We start from the raw sequence: 17090 nt of genomic DNA on the forward strand, positions 1-17090 counted from the left end.
TGCAGAAAAATTGTAGGAAAAATTACTTATGCATTCAGGTCAGTTTGCTTATGCTAATATGCAAACCCACAAGAAAAATATCACATTCATTCAATCATATTTGAAGAAAATTACTTCCATTTACTCTGAAATCTAAGATATAACTCTATTGTGTTATCCAGTTCCCAATGTGGTTTCTTTAAAACCTTGTACCAAAAATTGTGCTAATCAATTTACCAAATGCTTCATTTACTCTAAAAAATAATACATGTATTGTTTGCTTACTTGATATTTCATCCCTTAATAATCTTTTGTATATTATGCTAAACTCACCAAGGCTTTGCAGAGAGATATATGGAGATATATATATATATATATATATATAGAGAGAGAGAGAGAGAGAGAGAGAGAGAGAGAGAGAGAGAGTCACAGATTAAAAATCCATAGGAAAAGGTCAAGAAGAATTACATCAATCTGTTCATTGTGCGTATCCTTTGGAAAGAGCAATGAGATGCAGGGGGAAGTAAGGAAAATCTACATGAGCTTTTAAAAATATATTTTTTTTTCGGCCGGACACGGTGGCTCACGCCTGTAATCGCAGCACTTTTGGAGGCGGAGGCAGGCGGATCACGAGAGCCGGAGATCGAGACCATCCTGGCGAACACGGCGAACCCCCCCCCCGCCCCCCCGTCTACTAAAAATACATAAAAATTTAGCCAGGCCCAGGGGGCGGATCACAAGGTCAGAAGATAGAGACCATCCTGGCTAAGACAGTGAAACCCCATCTCTACTAAAAATACAAAAAATTAACCGGTCGTGGGGGCGGGCGCCTGTAGTCCCAGCTACTCGGGAGGCTGAGGCATGAGAATGGCGTGAACCTGGGAGCCGGAGCTTGCAGTGAGCAGACATTGCGCCACTGCACTCCAGCCTGGGCTACAGAGCGAGACTCCGTGTCAAAAAAAAAAAAAAATAAATATATATATATATATATATATATATATATATATATATACAACATTTTTTCCATATTATTTATTTCTCATTACTTTTCACATTGTTCTAATTAATTTGAGGATTTGTACACATATTTTACATTTATTATTTGTATATGTTTTTAGAAGAATAAGAAAATCTCTTCCTCTGTCACTCCTGTAGTAAATGTTCATGACAGAGAGAGGGACGTCCGGCTTCAGAGCAGGAACCATCCTTGTGCCAGAGACGAAAAATAGAATTAAATATGGGTGATGTTAGAAAGGCAAGAAGGTTTTTCGTTCAGAAGTGCACCCAGTAACACACTATGGAAAAAGGAGGCAAGCACAAGACTGGGCCTAATCTCCATGGTCACTTTGTGCGGAAGCCAGGTCAGGCCATTGGATTCTCTAACAGAGACGCCAATAAGAACAAAGGCATCACCTGGGCAGAAAGGATACACTGATAGAGTATTTGGAGAATCCCAAGAACTACATCCCTGGAACAAAAATGATCTTTGCCGGCATTAAGAAGGCAGAAAGGGCAGACTTGATAGCTTATCTCAAAAGAAGCTACTAATGAGTAATAGTTGGCCACTGCCTTATAAAACAGAAGAAATGTCTCATGACTTTTGTATATGTACCATACTTTAATAGATCTCATACGCCAGAATTCAGATCATGAATGACTGACAGAATATTTTTTGGGCACTCCTGATTTAAAACAAAGACGGGCTTATGGTTAAATGAATATGTTCAGTTATTGAATTTTAATAGTAATTCCAATTCAGTAAATGCTATTACTGTTTACTCCTTCTAAAGATATGATTAGACTTCATTTGTAATGTCCAACTTTTCACAAAGATGATGACTGCCATCTTAAAACTTACTGGAAATTGGTTTATATTTAGATTTCTATAACTGGTCATGTGAATATATTTAAATACTGGGGAAATTCCTTCACTGTCTCAGAACCAAGCAAGATTCATCTGTGTTTTGTGCTCATTTGCCTCTTAAAGGCAAGGGTTGAAGATAAATAAGGTAGCAAAGTCTACTTAATATTTTTGGCCTTAATTATGCCAATCTAATTAGAATTCCCTGTATTTAAAATGGTTCTTTTTACTTATTGAAAGGCATTTTAGTGTGGTTTATGTGTAATATCAAAGATTATTTAACACTTCTCACATTTTATAGATGATCTATAGGGTCACATGTGTTTAAAATAGTAGCAAGTTAAACTTCACTCTTGAATTCTTTACAATCTAAGTCAAACTAAGTTACAATTTAAGATTTTCTAAACAGCCATTCAGATACATAAAACTGCAGAACTGCTCAGTATGTGTGATTGTGAATAGTGTTTCTGCCAACTTAAAAGAATTAAAGTAGAGGAGATATACATAAATTTTAAAATTATGTGTGATCATAAGACTTAAGATAATTCAAAAGAAACTCACAGATCATGGAAAAAAAATGTTCATGGCAAAGAAAAGACATACTCTAAATACATTAATAATTACAAATGTGTCAAAAATACAATTCTAGAATTTATGATATAGGCATTAAGTTCGTAATATACTATAATGAAATATGTAATTTAATTTAAATAATATTTAGAAATTATATCCATATATTCAACAAGTAATTATTAAGTGGATTTATGTTCCAGATACCATTCTAGGTGCCTGGGATGCATCAGTAAACAGAATACATCTAGTGCTGCATGAAGGAGCTTCCTTTTCAGTGAAGGAGGACATTAGACACATATGTATAAATGAGTCATTGAACAAGATAATTGCTGGCAGAGATGGATTCTATGAAAGAAATAAATCAGAGTGATGAGAGGGAAAGTGACAGAGACACAGCTTTAGGTTGGAGGCTAAAGTGAGGCCTTTGAAAAAATGATAATTCATGTGAGACTTGAATGACAAGATGAAATGTAGAGAGTTAGAGGCTGAGGATTACAGGCCAAGGAAATAGCCCCGTGCATATGTTGTGAGACGTAGCTCCAAGACATAGACATGCATAAAGTTTAATTCAATTTGATTCTTCCAGAAATGAATTGAAGGTCACTAGGCCTGGAGTATCAGGAAGCAGAGGAGAAGCTGTGAGAGAAGAGGTTGAAGTGAGATGTCCGTGTCATTTAATGAAGCAAATCACATGAAAAATATCATTGGCATTTATGATTATATGACTTATTTAAAAACGGCAGTAAAATTTACTTCCTACTTTATCCTAAGGTTCTGAAGACCTTTCGATGGTATTCTTGTGGGAGAGTTTACAATTTTGGTGTGTATCATGATTGTAAAGATACCCTGATCTCTTTATAAAATAGAAGTAAATATAGAAATTATAAAAATAACACTTTCCAGTTCTCTTAGTCAATCACTGACAGTATGCAAAATCATTGTCTAGTTGATAAATTCATTCGAGTCTTTCATTTTTAGTTCAAGGAGACTTTAGGTTCCTCCTTTTGGATTATAAAATGGAAGTTACCTAGACCCCTTTTGTATATACTATTCATGACTTACACATACCAGTTTTGTACATGTATTGTAAATAGCTACTATTGTAAAAGAAAAAATAATTTTCACAGGAATATTTTCTGTGTATAACAGAAATGGCTTACTTATATGTATTTGCTGAAAATATGTCCATAACTAATATAAGGAATATTCTGAACTTTATTTAAAAATTTTAAAAGAATATTTTTATGGATAAGCAATCTCAATATTATAAAAATGACTTCTCTTTCCATGTAAATGTAAAACTTCCCATCAAATTCTGACAGAACTTAATATTAATGGATCTTGATACAGCACATAAAAATCATGTGAAATATAAGGGACCAAAAAATTGCAAAAATATTTTTGAAAATGAATAAATAAATTAGTGTGACTTAAGCCATAATATAATAAGTCTTACAGCACCTGAAAGTCATATTGTGCAGAGATAGATAAATAGAAAGCTAAGTAAAATAGTGATTCCAGAAATCAATCAAAAGATGAACACATACACACATATATTTGATGTATGACTATTGCCATTATAGACTAACAGGAAAAAGAGAAGCAATTTTTAAAAATGATTAAAAATTAGTTATACATATGAAGAAACATGAGATTAGATTAATAATTCCTTCCTTATATTACATATAAAAATAAATGCTATATTTATTAGTCATACTATGTAAACTAACATTAGAAAGATTTTAAAGAAAGTATAATAGTATGTCTTTGAAACAAGATATGAAGAGCATTCTAAATAAAAACCCCAACAGTGAATCATAAAAATGATTGATAAGTTTGATTATATTAACATAAACATTTTTTCCTGAAATATATATTCTTCCTGTGCATGCACATGCATCTGTAAATTTAAAATAAAAACAAATTCAGTATACTTTTTATTTGTAAAAATACTAGAAATCTTATGTGATGTTGTTCTGCAAGTACTAGACATTTTATATTAAGAAAGCATTGTAATACGGTGTTTAAATATTGATACATGGGAGGATATAAGATCAGTGTCTGTAGCTAATATGAGCATAAAGCTGTAGATCATGAGAGAATAAAGGATATTAGAAAACTGACACTGTTGATAAGCCAATTCTCTTTAAATGTAAGACAATCACAAAATAAAACTTTTCTTGAATTATTCGAATTGCATAATTTCTACTTACCGAAAATTATTAAAAATTGTCTGGAACAGTTAAGCATTTATGATAGCAGGAGGTTTATGAAAAAATAATTTTGAAGAGTCACTAGATCTTTCAGATAGAGTTAGCATGCTTTACTTATTAAAACTGAATAATATTGTCATAGAAATAAACACATTAATCAAAAAGAAGTATGTAGATGAATTTTATGATAAAACTAGGATTTCCAATCATTAAAGAAATAAAGATAAATTCTTCATTGAATTGTTTTGAAAAAATAATATGACTCTATATTTCAAACTTATGCATTATTTTAGGTTAAATGTCACAAGGAAGAAAACTTTAATGTTAAAGAAAGAAATTAGAGAGTGACATCAGCAAGATGACTGGCAAGAGATGCCTGGCACTCATCCTCCCACAAGAAAATACAAAAGCAATAAACAGATAGATTAGATTTGCCTGAAGTGTCGGGGGCAAATGTTGGACTGAAGAGACACTTATGCAGGAGGGCACGGTGGAAGCACCCAACATCTGCAGCCCAATTTCTCCACCTTGATTGGATCTGCCTGGAGTCAGGAGGAAATTTCTGTTGTGGGCAAAAGGTAAGCATAAGTTCCCCAACATCCTCTATTGCCACTGCCGATAACTATAGTCCTTACTACAGGAGAATCCCACGGTCTGCACAAGCACTGTGCCCACATTGGAAAGATGCCAGGAATTCACACAGCTGTTGTGCCTTAGATTAGGAGCACAAGGTGTGCACTTCCACCCCCACTGACTCCCTGTGAGCCAAGCTGCTGCAGCACAGTACCATCTTGAGACCAGGGCCACCTCTGGAGTGCACCCTGCTCTGGGGACCAGGCCACTGCACCTCTCCAGCACTGGGGCTCCATCTTCATTATATTAATACCTGCACTATGCAAGGGGCTGAATACCACAACCCCAGTAGCATGGAGCCTGGACCCAAGACTCACTGTGATCCTAGTCCTACAAAGTAGGGAAATCAGCCCCTGCCACCCTCACTTCCACCTAGGGGAACAATCTGCCAGTCCCATGCAGGGCGAACCCCCCTTGATCTGGTCAAACCACTGAGCACCCCCCTGTGTCTGGGAGCGAGCCCTGAGCCTCTGAGCAACTAACCCACTCCTGAGCCAGTAAGTGGCTGTATACCCATGCCTGGGGCCTGAGAAACAGCCCTGTAGGCCATTCCTGGCAGACACTCAACCATGCAGGCCAAGCAGCCATGCGCCCATGCCCCAGGACTGCAAAAAAAGTCCTGCAGCTGCCCCTGATAGGCCTTCCCCCAAGCCCACTAAGCAGCTGTGTGCCCATGTCTAGATCCCAAGAGACAGCCCATAGGCCACCCCTGTGAGGCAGGCTTCCAGATCAATGGAGCAGTCTTGCACCCATGTTCCAGACTTGAGAAGCACTCCCACGGGCCACTCCTGGCAAACATGCCCAGAGGCTGGATGAGCAGCTATGCTTCCACCTCTTTAACCTGAGAAACAGTCTCTTGGGCTACTCTCAGTAGACATACCCCTAGGCTGGCCAGGAAGCCTTGCACACCACATACCAGGCCTGAGAAGCAGCCCCATGAGCCAATCCTGGCAGACCTGCCCCCAGGCAGGCCCAGCATTCTTTAGCTGTCACTGGGGGCCTGAGAAGAAACTCCCACCAGGAAATCCTCAGCCAGGAAGCAGTACAATCAAGCCTGGGGCTTGAGAAATTGCCCTACAGGCTGCTCATGGCAGGCATGCCACCAGGATGACTGAACAACCACGTGCCCATGCTCCTGGTCATAGTACCAGCCCTGTGGCCCCAAGTTGTGGGGCCCCACATGCCCCCATCCTGGGAAACAGCATGACAAGCCCACTCATGGAAAAGTCATATCACCACCACCACAAATTATCTCAGCTGAAGTCACTGAGACACGTGCAAACATCACTCGCAAGGATTACAGTTGAAAAAACTACATGGAAACTACACTAGTGCATCTACCTAGAAACAAAGCCAATGTACTCCACCCAACTGACACCCGAGATCCATTCACACAAGTAAGTCTTTCCCTGTGCAACCTACTCCATAAAATTAGACACCAGATGTGTAGAAATCAGTGTAGCAACACATCACACAAGGACACATAGCATCTCCAAAGAGATCCAATAATTCTCCATAACAAACCCCAATCATAAGGAAATATATGAAATACTAGAAAAATAATTCATAATAATAATCTTAAGGATACTCAGTGAGATACAATATAATACAAATATTTTTTATTTCAATGAAATCAGGAGAACAATTTGTGTTGTTGCATCCAACAACCAGTCAATGGATAAAGAAAAAGTTGTATATGTACACAAGGGAATGCTATTTAGCAATAAAAAAAGAATGAAATTCTGTCCCTTGCAACAATATGAATGGGAATGGAGGATATTATAAGTGAAATAAGCCAGGAACAGAAAGTTAAACACCACATGTTCTCAGTCATAGACAGAAGTTAAAAAAAGTTGATCTCAGAAGTAAACAGCAGAACAGAGATTACAAGAGGCCAGAAGGGTCATGGGAGGAAGGGAATAGGGAGAGATTTTTTTAAAGGATACAAAATTACAGCTAGACAAAAGAAATAAGTTCTGGTGTTCTATAGCACAGTAGCATGGCTCTAGTTAACAAAAATGTATTATATAATTTCAGATAGCTAGAAGGAGGATATTGAATATTCTCAACACAAAGAAATGCTAAATGTTTGTGATGATGAGTATGCTACTCACCCTGATCTAATCACTATACATTGTATATATATAGAAGCATCTTTATGTCTTCCATAACATGCAGATAGCTCAGTGGGCCTGTCCCCCTTCCACACAATAAAAGTTATAACTCAGTATGAAGTTCCAGGACAAATTGAATTAGAGTTATGCAGAGGTAACTTAGAATTCTATTTCTCTAAGGATTCCTTGCGGTGGTGACATCAACCAAACTTCATACAAAAGTGGAACATGAAAGAAATTTTGCACCCAGGGCCAGAAGATTCTTTAAAAAAAAAAAAAAGGCATAAAAGAAATGCACCCTCTGTCAGATACTTCAGCTGCTGCTAAACTCCCACTGGGAGCTTTGAGAAACAGAGAGCCACTCATCTAGAGGCTGCCCTAAAAGGCTTTGGGCTCAGGGTATCTCTTAAAGGTTGAATAAGTAAGATCTTAGACCAAAGTAAGATCTATTAATGACGTGGTAAGATTAGAAGATTAAATGTAAGTGACTGAAAAATTAAAGGTGACAAGAAATAATCATATGTCATTTAGAATATGTTAGCAGAGATACATGTCAAAATACATGGAAAAAATAATTTTAGGAAAAAAGTAACAAAAAAAACTCAGTAAGAAGTTAGAGAGTTTATATCGCAATGCGTGAAAAAAAGGAGGCATCTGAAAAGGACTTTGCAGTAATTATATTTCAAATTCTTTCAAGAGATAAATGACAGAGTTGTAGTTAGAAAATAAGATTAATAAATTACAATGAGAAATAAAAATAACAGAGACTAGATAATAATGTAAAAGACAATGCTTGGGCTTCAAGGTGGAGTATAGAGAAAGAAATGAAAAACATCAAAGTGAAACACCATGAAAAATAGAGTGAAATATCTAGAATAAGTAATAGAGGAAATGATGGAAAGGCAATATTTTAAGAAAAACTGGCTCTAAAGTTTGTTGGATTGAAGAAAGATAGGTGCTCAGTTACAAAGCACACATAAATAAAAATAAGTGCATACCCAGAAACACTGTAGCTATGTTGTAAAATATCAATGATAAAGAGAGAACCTTAAATGCATCCAGAGTAAAAAGACAGATTATCAATGGAGGAAGAGCAGAGAGACTTACAACAGGCTTCCTGCAGAAACTTCAGATGCCAAGTGATAGTAAAACCTTCAAAGTACTGAGAGACAATAATTTCCAATGGAGAAATCTATGCCTATTAATACTAGCATTCAAGGAAGAAAAGAAGATACAATTTAAAATTACCACCAAAGACACTGTCAGAAATAATCCCAAAGGGTGTCAGTAAGAGTGACAAGAATAAAAAAAGGAACAAATGGAGAAAATGTGGAAAGAAAAGAGAAATTATAAGTTAGATTATTGATAAAAATAGATATAATCCAGTTTTGTAACCAGTCAAAAGTTATTTTTTTCTGTTGTGAAAATGCAATTAAAATTCTCGATTATAATAGCATGTAAGGTAGGTAGTCACAAAAATTGTGAAGCTATAAACCTGTTCACTTAAAATCAAGATATATTAAATGAAACCATTAAAAAATATATACCTGTATATTTGAAAACATAACAGAAAAGATATAATTTTCTACAATGACCAATAAAAATTAAAATATTTAATTAGTAACCAAACTCTGTCAAACCAAAAATAACTGACCCAGTTTTAAAAATTCAGTAAGAGTTAATGATTTTTATTTGAAATATTTCTGAGATCTAAAATTTTAAGGCTGCCTATTTTATTTTATGAAATTAGGTAATCTTGATACAAAAACTGAATAAGAACAATATGATAAAATTTATTTTTAATATTCAATTATAAACATTAGGACATCCACTAACAGTTGTGGAATTCTGGGCTATAGTCCAAATGGAAATTACATGTAACATATATCTAAATATTTGAAAGCTACAACTCAAATTAAAAAACCCAATTACTATTTATTTTTTGTTACTACTTTGAAAAATATATCAGTTTATTAAGGATCTGGGTGGCCATACTGATATTTAGAATTCGATAATTTCTTTGAGTTTCATGTGGGAATAAATTACTTTAGGGAGAGCTGGTCAATATTTTCTAGTCATCAGCTACCCCTTGTCTTTCAGCACTATTTCTTTATTGTACAGTGAATGGTTCTATGTATACTTATGGCCAACATCGATGTTTGCATGTGCAAGCTTTGTCTACATACTACCGAATTAGCTACCCTTTAGGTACAGGCTCTTGTATCCAGGTATGCATACCTACCCATAAAGTAGTTCAGCGTCAGCAGGAAAGACAAGGAAAAAGTCTGTGTTAACCCTGGTAGTATGATCAAGGCCATTGCAGAAAGGCATTCAGAGATCATAAGAGCTCAGGTAAGGCATAAGGGATTGTGGGCATCGTTTGGTCACATCTCCTTGACCCTATGACCTTCTTACCTCCTTGAAAAAAAGCAAGTCTGAGCCTAATGATGTTTCCAATAAATGCCAATGCAAATAATCTTAACAAAATGCTTGGTGAATTAAATTTAAAAATATAATGGTACATTTATCATAACCAAACAAAATTTAAAGTACACATGTGTAATCTAATATAATTGTGGATTAAATAAGCAAACCATCTTACAAGATGATAAAAACATGAAAAATTAAATTGTCTTAACATGATGAGAAAGATAATTCTTTATAAATTAAAAACGGAGGAGTACTCTCTTAATTTAATTTGTTAATCATATATACCCACAACCAATCAGAGATATCAAACTTACGATAAACTTTGACATCGATTCTGATAAAAACAAAGATGCCTCCCCTTGCCTGCATCTTTTTCAAAATAGCTTTAGTGGCCTTTATTCATTAAATTAAATTAAATAAGAAAAGGAGACAAAATAAAAAATAATTTGCACGTTATTTGCTATTTTGTGTACCAAAAATTCCTAACAATGTACAGAAATGATTGAAACTGGCAAATTAATTCATCAAGTTGTAGAAGAGAAATAAATGTAAAAATCAATAAATAATTTGTGTGCAAATAATCATTAAATCTAAAAAATACAATTTTAAAAGCAGATCAACTATAACAGCTACAAAACTCATGAATTCATGAGTGGACAAAACTCATGAATGGAAAAATTTTGGTAAAAGATATTCAAGAGCCCTATGAAGACTATAAATGAAACTAATTGAATTCATGAAGAGATATATGAGATACTAAGAGTAAGAAATATAGAGAAATGAATTTATAAAACAATAGAGACACAGAAATTTTTAAAGTAATAACCTTATTAATGTTACTAATGGCAAGAAAAGAAAAAAGAGTAAAGAAAAAAATCATTAAATATAGAACTTTTAAGAAAACTACATAGTAACACAAGAAAACAATTCAAAAATAGAGAAATTTAACAAAAAGATTATGATAATAAAAAATTAGAAATCTAGGTGCATTTTCCCCAACTTCATCTCTAAATATAAATTTAAGTAATTTTAATCACCAACAATGAAATAAGATGCCTAAAATTCACATGTAACTGTAAATACACCGAAATACTCGAAAACCTTTCTTAAAAACAAAAACAAAAATGAGGAACTTTTTTTCTACAAGGCATTCAAACTTGTAAAAAATTAAGCATAGCAATTATTTAACTTTTACATAAATAGTAACTGCGAAAAAGCTGCTGTTACCATAGTACGGTAATTGTTACAATAAATAGAGTCAAAGACAAAGAGTAGTGTTAAAATAAATTACTTAAAAATAACACATGCCAGGGAAGAAATAATAAAATGAATTATTTAGAAAATACTGCTATTTAATGCTAATACTATTTTATTATATTTGTTTTTATTTGTCTTTTAAAATGTATGTATAGCTCACATTTATGTCCATTTTTTAACTTTTTATTTCAATCGGTTTTTGGAAAACAGGTGGTATTTGTTCATATGAATAAATTTTTTAGTGGTGATTTCTAAGATTTTGGTGCACCCATCAACTGAGCAGTGTACACTGTACCCAATGTAGAGTCGTTTATCCTTCATCCTTTCCCCACTCTTTCCTCTGAGTCCCCAAAGTCCATTGTATCATTCTTGCCTTTATGTCCTCATTAGCTTAGCTCCCACTTATGAGTGAGGACATACGATGTTTGGTTTTCCATTCCTGAGTTACTTCACTTAGAATAATGGCCTCCAATTCCATCCAGGTTGCAACAAATGCCATTATTTTGTTCCTTTTTATGGCTGTGTAGTATTCCATGGTGTGTATATATACCACATTTTCTCTATCCACTTATTGATTGATGGGTATTTGGGCTGAATCTGTGAATTGTGCTGCTACAAAACATGCATGTGCTATTATCTTTTGTGTATAATGACTTCTTTTCCTCTGGGTAGATAGCCAGTAGTGGAATTGTTGGATCAAATGGTACATCTACTTTCAGTTCTTTAAGGAACCTCCATACTGTGTTACATAGTGGTTGTACTAGTTTACGTTCCCACCAGCGGTGTAAAAGTGTTCCCTTTCACCACATACACACCAACATCTATTATCTTTTGATTTTCTTACTATGACCATTCTTGCAGGCATAAGGTGATATCTCACTGTGGTTTTGAGTTGCAGTTTCCTGATCATGACTGATGTTGAGCATTGTTTCATATGTTTGTTGGGCGTTTGTGTATTGTATTTTGTGAATTGTCTGTTCATGTCCTTAGCCTACTTTTTGATGGGATTGTTTCTTTTTTCTTGCTGATTTGTTTGAATTCCTTGTTGATTCTGAATATTAGTCCAATGTCCGATGCATAGTTTGTGAAGATTTTCTCCCATTCTGTGCGTTGTCTGTGCTGCTCCTTATTTCTTTGGCTGTGCAGAAGCTTTTTAGTCTAATTAAGTCCCATCTCTTTATCTTTGTTTTTCTTGCATTTACTTTTGGGTTCTTGGTCATGAAGTCTTTGCCTAAACCAATGTCTAAAAGGATTTTTTCAATGTTATTATCTAGAATTTTTACGGTTTCAGGTCTTAGATATAAGTCTTTGATCTATCTTAAGTTGATTTTTGTATGAGCTCAAAGATGAGAATCCAGTTTCATTCTTCTACATGTGACTTGCCAGTTATCACAGCACCATTTGTTTAATAGGGCGCCCTTTTCCCAATTTATGTTTTTGTTTGCTTTGCCTAAGATCAGTTGGCTGTAAGCATTTGGCTTTATTTCTGGGTTCTCTATTCTGTTCTATTGTTCTATGTGTCTATTTTTATACCAGTACCATGCTGTTTTGGTGACTATGGCCTTATAGGATAGTTTGAAGTCAGGCAACGTGATGCCTCCATATTTGTTGTTTTTGCGTATTCTTTCTTTGGCTCTGTAGGCTCTTTTTTGGTTCCATATGAATTTTAGGATTGGTTTGTCTCGTTCTGTGAAGAATGATGGTGGTATTTTTATGGGAATTGCATTGATTTTGTAGATTGCTTTTGACAGTATGGTCATTTTTACAATATTGATTCTATCTGTTCATGAGCATAGGATGTATTATTATTTGTGCCATCTATAATTTCTTTCAACTGTGTTTTGTAGTTTTCCTTAAAAATGCCTTTTACCTCCTTGTTTAGGTATATTCCTAAGTATTTTATTTATTTTATTGCAGCTATTGTGACAGGGGATGGGTTCTTGATTTAACTATCAGCTTGGTTGCTGTTGGTGTTTAGCAGAGCTACTGATTTGTGTACATTAAATTTGTATCTTGAAACTTTGCCGAATTCATTTATCAGTTCTAGGAGCTTTTTGGATGAGTCTTTAGGGTTTTCTAGGTATACAATCATATCATCAACAAAGAGTGACATTTTGACTTCCTCTTTACCTATTTGGATGCCAATTGTTTATTTCTCTTGTCTGATTGCTTTGGGTAGGGCTTCTAGTAGTATGTTGAATAATAGTGCTGAAACTGGATGTCCTTTTCTTGTTCCAGTTCTCAGAGGCAATGATTTCAACTTTTCCCTGTTCAGTATAATGTTGACTGTGGATTTGTCATAGATGGCTTTTATTACCTTAAGGTATGTCTCTTCAATGCCAATTTTGCTGAGGGTTTTAATAACAAAAGGATGCTGAATTTTGTCAACTATTTTTTTCTGCATCTATTGAGATGATCATGTGATTTTTAAAATTCTGTTTATGTGGTGTATCACATTTGAATTGTATATGTTAAACCATCCCTGTATCCCTGACATAAAACCCACTTGTTCATGATGGATTATTTCTGTGATAATTCTCTTGGATTTGGTTAGCTAGTATTTTCTTGAGGATTTTTGAATGTATGTTCATTAATAACATTGGTCTGTAGTTTCCTCTATTTTTTTCTGGTTTTGGTATCATCGTGATACTGGTTTCATAGAATGATGTAGGGAGGATTTCCTCTTTCTTTCTTTTTTCTTTTTTCTTTTTTTTTTTTGAGATATAGTATCACTCTGTTGCACAGGCTGGAGTGCAGTGGCACGATCTCGGCTCACTGCAACCTCCACCTCCCAAGTTCAGGCGTTCCTCCTGCCTCAGTTTCCCAAATAGCTGGGACTACAGGCATGCGCCACCATGACTGGCTAATTTTTTTTTTTTTTTTTTTTTGTATTTTTAGTAGAGACGAGGTTTCATCGTGTTTGCAGGATAGTCTCAATCTCCTGACCTCATGATCTGCCTGCCTCGGCATTCTAAAGTGCTGTTATTACAGGCGTGAACCGGACAATTTCCTCTTCCTCTATCTTATGCAATAGTGTCAATAGGATTGGTCCCAATTCTTCTTTGAGTGTCTGATAGAATTCAGCTGTGAATCCATCTGGTGCTGGACTCTTTTTGTTGGCAATTTTTTTATTACCACTTAAATATTGCTGCTTCTTTTTGGTCTGTTCAGAGTTTATATTTCTTCCTGGTTTAATCTAGGAGGGTTGTATATTTCCAGGAATTTATCTGTTTTTTCTAGGTTTTCTAGTTTATACATGTAAAAGTGTTCATAGTAGCCTTGAATCATCTTTTGTATTTCTGTGGTATCAGTTGTAATACCTCTTGTTTCATTTCCAGTTGAGCTTATTTGGATCTTCTCTCTCCTATTTTTGGTTAATCTTGCTAATGGTCTATCAATTTTGTCTATCTTTTCAAAGAACCAGCTTTTTGTTTCATGCATCTTTTGTATTGTTTTTCGTTTGTTTGTGTTTCATTTAAACTCTGATTTTTGTTATTTCTTTTCTTCTTCTGACTTTGGGTTTGGATTGTTCTTTTTTCCCTAGTTCCTTAGGTGTGAGCTTACATTGTCTATTTGTGTTCTTTCAGATGTTTGATGTAGGCATTTAATGCTATGAAGTTTCCTCTTACTTCATAGTATTGAACTACCATCTTTGCTATATCCAAGATATTTTGATAGGTTGTACCACTATTATTGTTCAGTTCAAAGAATTTTTTTCATCTTGATTTAATTGTTGACCCAATGATAATTAAGAAGCAGGCTATTTAATTTCCATGTGTTTGCATAGTTTTGAGAGTTCCTTTTGGAGTTCATTTCTAATTGTATTTCACTGTGGTGTGAGAGAGTACTTGATATAATTTCAATTTTCTTAAATTTATTGAGACTTGTTTAGTGGCCTATAATATGGCCTATCTTGGAGAATGTTCCATGAGCTGATAAATAAGGTGTATATTCTGCAGTTGTTTGGTAGAATGTTCTGTGAGTATCTGTTAAGTCCATTTGTTCTAAGGTATGCTTTAAGTCCATTTTTGTTGTTGTTGACTTTCTGTCTTGATGACCTGTCTAATGACGTCTGTGCAGTACTGAAGTTCTCCACTATTATTGTGTTGCTGTCTATGTTATTTCTTAAGTCTAGTAGTAATAGTTTTATATATTGGGGAGATCCTATGTTAGGTATATATATGTTTAGGATTGTGATAGTATCCTGTTGGACAAGTCCTTTTATTATTGTCTAATGTTCCTCTCTGCTTTTTAAACTGCTGTTGCTTTAAAGTTTATTTTGTTTGATAGAAGAATAGCTACTCCTGCTCTCTTTTGGTGTTCATTTGCATGGAATGTCTTTTTCCACCCCTTTACCTTAATTTTATGTGAGTCCTTATGTGTTAGTTGAGTCTCTTGAAGACAGCAAATACAAGGCTGGTGAATTCTTATCCATGCTGACATTCTGTATCTTTTAAGTGGAGCATTTAGGCCATTTACATTCAATGTTATTATTGAGATGTGAGGTACTATTCTATTTATTTTGCTATTTGTTGCCTGAAGACTTTTTTAAAATTGTGTTATTGTTTTGTAGGTCCTATGAGTTTTATACTTTAAGGAGTTTCCATTTTGATGCATTTCAAGGGATTATTTCAAGATTCAGAGCTTTTTAAAGCAGTTCTTATAGTGGTGGCTTGGTAGTGGCAAATTCTCTCAGCATTTGTTTGTCTGAAAAAGATTGTATCTTTCCTTCATTTATGCATTTGTTTGTCTGAGAAAGATTGTATCTTTCCTTCATTTATGATGCTTAGTTTCACCAGATACAAAATTCTTGGCTGGTAATTATTTTTATGAAGGCTAAAGATGGGACTCCAATTTCCTCTAGCTTGTAGGGTTTGTACTGAGAAATCTGATGTTGATCTGGTAGGTTTTCCTTTATAGGTTACCTGATGCCTTTGCTTCACAGCTCTTAAGAATCTTTCCTTCATCTTGACATTAGATAACCTAATAACTATCTGCCTAGTTGATTATCTTTTTGAGATGAATTTCACAGGTGTTCTTTGAGCTTCTTTTATTTGGATGTCTAGATCTCTATCTCTAACAAAGCCAGGAAAGATTTCATCAATTATTCCTTCAAATATGTTTTCCAAACTTTTAGATTTCTCTTCTTCCTCGGGAACACTAATTATTCTTAGATTTAGTCATTTAACATAGTCCCAAACTTCTTGGAGACTTTGTCCATGATTTTTTTTTTTTCATTCCTTTTTCTTTGTCTTTGTTAAATCAGGTTAATTCAAAAGCCTTATCTCTGAATTCTGAATTTCTTTTTTCTGCTCGTTTGATTCTATTGCTGAGACTTTCCAGTTTATTTTGCATTTTTCTAAGTGTGCCCTTCATTCTCAGAAGGGGTGATTGTTTTTTATTTATACTATCTATTTCTCTGGAGGTTTTCCATCCATATCCTTTACTTTTCTTTTTTTTTTTTTTTTTTTTTTTTTTTGAGACAAGTTCTCACTCTGTCACCTAAGGTGCACTGCAGTGGCACAATCTTTGCTCACTGCAACCTCTGCCTTCTGGGCTCAAGCAATTCTCCTGCATCAGCCTCCTGAGTAGCTGGGACTACAGGTACTAACCATTGTTCCTGGCTAATTTTTGTATTACTTTTGTAGAAATGGGGTCTTGTTATACCCAGGCTGGTCTCAAACTCCTGAGCTCAGGTGATCCACCCACCTCAAACTCCCAAAGTGCTAGGATTACAGGCATGATCCACTGTGTTTGACTATTTTGTTAAATTTCTTTGAGTTGGTATTCACTTTCCTCTGGTGCCTTCTTGAGTAGCTTAATGATTGACTTTCTGAATTATTTTTCTGGCAATTAAGGGATTTCTTCTTGGTTTGGATCTATTGCTGATGAGCTAGTGTGATCTTTTCGGGGTGTTAAAAAAACTTGTTTTGACATATTCCTAGAATTGTTTTTCTAGTTCCTTCTCATTTCGGAGACTACATCAGAGGGAAGATCTGGGGCTCAAGAGCTGCTGCTCAGATTCTTTTA

The 17090-nt window shown here is 34.8% G+C and overlaps 1 pseudogene; it reads left to right on the plus strand.

Annotated features, from left to right (window-relative positions):
• The first annotated feature begins 1216 nt into the window (after positions 1-1216).
• LOC126934397 (cytochrome c-like) lies at positions 1217-1527 on the plus strand (annotated as a pseudogene).
• Positions 1528-17090: the final 15563 nt, after the last annotated feature.

This window comes from Macaca thibetana, chromosome 13 (genome assembly GCF_024542745.1).
Source record: "Macaca thibetana thibetana isolate TM-01 chromosome 13, ASM2454274v1, whole genome shotgun sequence".
In the NCBI taxonomy this organism is placed as follows: Eukaryota; Metazoa; Chordata; class Mammalia; order Primates; family Cercopithecidae; genus Macaca; species Macaca thibetana.